Below are 6939 nucleotides of genomic sequence, written 5' to 3'. Positions count from 1 at the left end.
CCATGGTTATTTTTCGTAAGGGTGATGAAAGCCAAATCCTAATCCCACCGAACACCTCTGGTGTGACTTGAAATGCAGAGCTTGAGTCAGAAATCGCCAAACACCAATGACATGTATATTCACTATATAGACAAAGGTATTGGATCACCACCTTCTTTAGAACAGAAAAAGGCACTTCCAAAACTGTGGCAACAATGAAACAATTCATGCATTTAAATTGTATTTCCATCTCCGTTTCAACAGTTTTTGAGGTGTCTAAAATGACTGTACCTACATGTACAAGTCATAGGTGATTGGTGATGAGGTTTTGGCTCAAAGTTTGCATTTAAAGTCACACTAGAGGTGTTCAGCTGGGATTAGGATTTAAATAAATTACACCTAACGTCTGAACTGATGTAGAATCTAAATTAGAATAAGATATTTGTTCTGTAATTGAAATAATTGAAAATAATTGCAATTGAAAAACAGCACTAGAATACCATTAGATAAGAAAGGGCTTTTTGGTCAGTGGACTGGCATAGACAGAACTAGGTTGATAAACCTCAAGTAAATAGCTATGGTGCTGTGCTTCCTTTCTTTGACCACCAGGGGGAGCAAGAGCTTCAGTAACATACGGTCGTTTCTGAGATCAGTTTAGCTGCCCATAAAATGCCTGTCTGATAGTATAGTTAATTTTGGTCTGACGATAAGTTTGAGATTTAATTGTCACTTTGTGAGGCTCAATTAATGTAAATATTGTTATAATCATCACGCTTAAATCTTGCCCGTTTCATTTTCATTATAACAAAGCCCTTGGGTCCTTTAACGTTTGGTGACTGTGCATCAATGACGACTTATAAAAACTAATATATGTGCCATTCACTCGTTTGTTTATTAGTAGTTGATGTCACTATTATCAGAAGCAGAAGTGTTTAGGCCACATCCCTCTGAATCAAGGTCTCACCGTTGGTTAGGTCCATAGGGGTCCTGATGTTAGGCAAGACCTCACAAATCGGTTGCTAAAAGCTTGGAGGCATGTATTGCAGCATTCGTTAATCATTCCTCTCTCGTTAAAACCCCTCTCTGTGGTCGGGATAGGCACTAAGTGGTTTCTCCAAGTTACACTGTAATAGTTTATAATTTATGTGGCATGTAGTCTCAAAGTTGCATCTGGTTTGGCAGCATTTCACAGTATAAACCCCAGTGGCTCGTTAATGTGCGCCAGAAAACATTTCCCAAAAACGTATATTTACTTACAAACTGACTTACTGGAAATGTATTGTGAATAGGCCTATTGGGTTTGCATCTCGAATGGGCATACAATCAGAGGACGCTCTTCTCGATACTACTGTGGTCCGTTGGTCCCGGTATGTATTTGGGGTCAAACTGTTATGTCCGACTATCGATAATGTAAGTATGATACTGTTTTCCATTCTGAGCTTGCTGTCTTGGGTCTCTTCATTCACATTTATTTTATTTTTTTTATGTATAATACCCTTACCGACATTCACAATGCCTCCACCTTCTTGTGTTATTGTTCTCGGATCATTCAAGAGTAGCTCCATTGTGGAATTTTGGCCATAGGGAAAGAGCAATCATGTATAAGTTATGGCCAACTAATTAAAACCTCATCCTAACCTATACTTGACCCTGACTCCTTTACAATGGCCTCTACGGATTCTTTTGTGCACTGCCCTCTGACTTGTCCAGTGTGAAGTGTTGGATGTCTTCAGAAGTCTTTTTCCTGGTTCTTTGGCAAAGGTCTGCAGCGGTAACTGGAGCACAAGGGCTCTGCAAAAAATTAATTAGGCTCAAATGAGTTTTTCCAACCATGGTAAGCAGTGACAATGACCAAGGTTTATACAGTCATCAGAGGGGTCATGTAGTCTCCCAGCCCGTGACCCCCAAGAGACCTTCGAAGGCAGGAGTAGTTAATAGGATAGTTTTCCCAGAAATGCGAATTCTCTCATGACCAACTTTACTTAAAAGTATATAAGGTGCCATTTCATTGTCCGGCTGGCAATTCTTAACTCAATTATTTTCGAGAGGTCATATTTAGTGGTGGATGGTTGTTGGAACATGAAAATAAATCTAAAACTATACATACTTTTAGCATAATTTTAATTAGCTGGAAATCACCTACCCTTGTACCTCTTGTGCACTGAACACTGTTATGCACATTGTTACCAGCAGCAGGCAGCAGTTATAAAGTAAATTACTTGGTGGGCCGACAGCCAAAAAATGAGCTGTGAATTTGTGTTGCTCTTTATTGGCAGGGTAATTAAAGCAATTATACAGATTATTGCTGTTTTAACCGATTAATACTGCTTCAGTAATGAACACTTTTATTTGCCAGTGAGATGGCTTTAACTAACAGCTCTGTTTTGGTAATCACAGGAGTCATTTGAAGTGCCTGCTGCTTATTAACCAAGTGCTAGCTGTTTGGGTGTCTTTGAATGGAGAAAAGTAAACCCGTGTTAATGTTACAAAGAGATTGCAAATTACATGACCTTGTTTTGACCTGAACGAGGTGACACTCCACATAGAAGGGAGGTTATTTAACTGACAGTGATGGTTTGACCTTAGGGGTCAAGCTGCATATGAGTAACTGGAGTCTTGGACGAGGATGATTTTGACATGAAAACCTTTTTCAATGGTTATATAGATAATTGCAATGACACTCTGTTCACTTTGCAAGCACTAATAAGAAGATAGTTTTGAAAAGGGCCTAATATATAGCCCTGGTGAACCCCGCAGTTATTTCTGTGCATGAAAGGCTGAATTAAAAAGTATGTGTCATAGTTTCCTAACCTGCTATGTAAACATCGCATTAGAACAAAGGAGACAAGAGCCATGAGTATCAGTGATACTTTGCTACGACGCACGGCACCGCATGTAAGAGATACTGAGAGGTCGTGAAGATCCGAACAAATGTCCTCTCATTTGCAGTTTTCGGAGGTAACACCCAAGCGATTTACCATACCCCACTCCCACCCAAAGAGAAGCAGGGGAGAGTTATAAAAAACTGTTACGCTTAATAATTGATGTGCTGCATTTCAATCAATTTTACCATGGTGCTAGGCTAATTAAGGGTTGTCTCCGACTCCCAGGGGTAATTTAAAGAAAGAACGCAGAAAAGAGTTTATTCTCATTCTTTCTTCTCTCTCTCTCTCATCCTCTTTCTCACTCTCTTTCCCTTCATAGCAGCCCAGTTCAAGGGAATTCGATATTTCAGGAAGCAGAGATCCGTTCCTCTCCGTGCGTCTCCTGAGGTGGAAGCCTAAATGCAATTAATACAGCCGCTTTACTGCCTGCTAATTATTAAATGATAAAAAGAGATTATTTTACACCAGACTAATTTAAAGTTCATAGATGATTGTTTTAATTAATTAAATACGAAAAAGTACACTTTAAGCATGACTAACGGCATTTGCATATGAAGGTAATAATTAGCCACAGCGACGGTTCTCACCTAGCTGGGCGATATGAAGGAGAGGCGTATTAATGAGAGCTGCTTAAAAGTGCTTTTCTTTGGGTATTTAACAGTAAAATTAATAACTAAGGAGCTCAGTTAAGGGAAGGGGGAGTTGCTAATCCTTAAATATACAGAGGCACCTCCTCCCTCCAAAATTCATGCGTGACTCAGGCAAGAAGTCAGCTTGATTGAATCTTTAGGCTTGTTTTTGCTCCGGCATTGACTTCAAATTGATTTCCGTTGAATATTTCAAGGTCAGTTTTGTCAAAGGGCCATATAGTTAATGAACAACATGAACGTTGAGAAGTTTTCTCCAGTAATCACAGTCAGTGATTTGAAAATGTACATACGAATTGCCAGTTGTTTAATAGTGTTATTTATAGCATGTATTTTTATGTAGAACCTTCATGTAGAGCATAGCTCAGGCACCTGACCTCGCTAGGGCTGGTGGAAATGACGGTGTAGTGGACAATCTAATTAAAAAGTGTGTCAGAACAAGAAAGAAAGTTCCCTTGTGAAGTGGCGACTGATACAAGGCCCCTGAGAGAGGAAGCGGGAGAGGACTTGCTCTCGAGTGTTGATCCTTCCTGAACAGCTATTGAGAAGATGAAAAGGGAGCCCTGTGCGACTCTATTAAGCATTGCTTCACTGAGCTTTGTGTTTGTTTGTTTAATTCTGTGTGCTCCTCTCTCTGTCGGTTTGTGGAGGAGATGTCTCCTCACCAAATAGCGAAAAGGAGGCGAAGGGAGGGCTTTGTCAAAGATGAAAGAAAAGCGAGTGTGTTGAGAGGTTTGGTGGCAGGAATGGAGGCCTTGTAAATGCGCGATGGTCTCAGGTGTTGAAGGAGCCTCCCATTAGACTCGGAGCAGTTAGAGGCAGGGGCTGCTGTCAGCCGGACGCCCGCTCTACAGCGTCTTCGGAAATGCCACTTTTGTACGGATAGCTTATTATCCATTTTGAACAACAGCCGTGTGCTGCACGGCATAGCGCTGGCCCTCGTACTTTTGTCTTGAGTGCTTCCTTCTAATCAATTTCATTCTCGGTCTTTTATTCATAATAAAGAAGATACACTTGACAATATATGTACCGACTGTGGCGAAGTTCATTTTCTTAGAGAAGACAGCAGTAATGCACGCTAATAGAATCACTATCAAGGGCTTTTGTTCAAGTTCATTAAAGCCTAAAACACTTTCTTTTAAGACAACATGTTCTCGTTAATTGCAAACATTCTTGACACAGTATGTACACTCTATAGGTGTTATGTTTGCATGCTGTAAGCCTTGGATAAAATGGTGTTCTTTAGTGCACAAATAAACAATTGCATTGGCAAAATAAGCGAGCAGTCTCATTTTGTTACACTGAACATTAGCGATAGTGATCTTGACTAAAATGAACAGAGGACTGGTTGGGTAATTTTGGGACACCGTAAACAAACAAACCAGAAACATATTTATTACCCCGGACTCTCTTGTAGAGGAAGATTTCAATGTCTTCATATCACCATGTTACTGAAACTGCAGGAGATTCTGCAACTTCACATGCAAATACCTTTCTTTATCAAGTCTAATCTAACTTATGATGTGGCCCGATCCCAGACTGTGCATCCTCTGAAGTCCGTCCTCGGAACTGAGGTAAGGACTTGTTTTTTTCCACCAGGAGTTGGCAGCCTTTGGCATGCAACCAAAGGTCATTATGTTCAATTAGCAGTACAGCACTCAGCGAGCTCGTCAAGCCTGACATTGACACCCAGATCGTAATGAAGAACTATGAGATGAGGGGCGCATTAACGTTCCTTTGCATCTAGCTTCCATTCATATGGCTTTATTGGTGGTGTTTGCAAGCGAACCAACATCCTCCCTGCTCTGTCATCCTGACAAATTTTTGCTGTTCATAGCTCAGCTGTTCTACCAACATGTCATTTGCACCATATCTGACATGCATCATATGGACATACTGAGTACAACAAATCTCGTGATATATGATATATGAGTAATATGAACCAGTGGCTAGACCCCTGGACGGTCCCATCCTCTGGCTGGTTAGAGGGTGGTGTTGACCCCAGGCGGGGTCGGGGTGATGACGGATGGCCGTGCTGTAATGTTGGGGGCACATAGTAGAGGCCTCGGGGGTTCACGGTGGCCCTACTCTCTACCCTCGACCGGCCGGGCGTGTGTGTTATTGATGCTTCTGCCCCAGGGGAGGAAAGGAGGAGGGTGGGAAGGGTTAGTGGAAGGGGCTTGTGGGAAATGGATGCACAGGGGCAGCTCACAGTTCTGTCATCAAACAATGGGCTTGTGAAGGATGGGCGGCACTCAGTATGATCAGTCATCTGTTGATCAAGTCTGACGTCGCCACTCTATCGTTTTTATGCATCAGTCCTTTCTTTTTCTTTTGTTTGTCTTTAGTTTGACTTCCTGTTTTTTGGATTGGAGCTGTAAGTCGAGACCGAATTCTGTGTGTGCGCGAGAGATCCACACACTCTACTACACCCACTTCATCTAATATCATATAACTGTGGCTACTGAAGACCTAATGCACACCAACAGGGAGTCTCACTGTGGTGAATAGATAATGCGTTAGATCAAGAGTGAAGTGCTCGGGCTGTTCTGTGGCCTGACCGCAGCGCCTCTGTTTAGTTCCCGCAAAATACATAATGCAGCAGTGCTGACCGCTGCCAAAGTATTTACGCTTCTCCATTCACATTACATTAAGAAGCTCTCCCTGACTTAAGTATCCTGAATAAACATGGGCTGAGGGATTGCAGTTAAACAACAGGACAGATGTAGTCTAACAGCTGAATGCATCCTGCAGGAATATTATCAGCACTTTTTAAGGAAACAGTTGATCAATCTTACAATACCTCTATCTGTCAGAGATGCCCTCCCACTGGCGTTGTGTACTGTGTCATTCTGTAAATTTGGAAGTGTATTTTGCCACACAAGGAGTTTTTGGTATGCCCAGAGTGTTATGCCAGTGCAGGGGTAGGGGCCATGGAAGGAGCTGAGAAAACAATTTCATGCAACTATAAGTCATGATTTGACGAGAGTCTTGCCACAGAAAGAGTGCATGGCCACAGTAAGAGCAATGGCAAAACCACTATGCCACAACAAGAGTTTCACACCATGACAAGAGGCAAGCGCTCCATCATATAGAAAGAACATTTTGCCATGGCACAGAACATCATGCTACAGCAAGTGTTTCCCAGTAATAAGAATGTTTTGCAACTACAAGTATGACATCCACTGATACTTGCCACAGAAAAAAAAGGCCACTAGCAGGAATTTTTGAAAATGCAAAAACATCACATCATGATACAAGCATCACAACATGGCAGGAACATCATGCCACTATAAAAGCAATTTTCTAAGACAAGAATGTCATGCAGCTACAAGTATGTCATCCATCGACAAGATAGTCTTGGCATGGAAAGAGCACACAAGGGGCATGTCATGACAAAAAAGGTCAAACCACGTTGGGAGCGTCAT

Source organism: Carassius gibelio, chromosome B10 (assembly GCF_023724105.1).
Source record: "Carassius gibelio isolate Cgi1373 ecotype wild population from Czech Republic chromosome B10, carGib1.2-hapl.c, whole genome shotgun sequence".
Taxonomy (NCBI): Eukaryota; Metazoa; Chordata; class Actinopteri; order Cypriniformes; family Cyprinidae; genus Carassius; species Carassius gibelio.
This window is presented reverse-complemented; position numbering follows the sequence as displayed.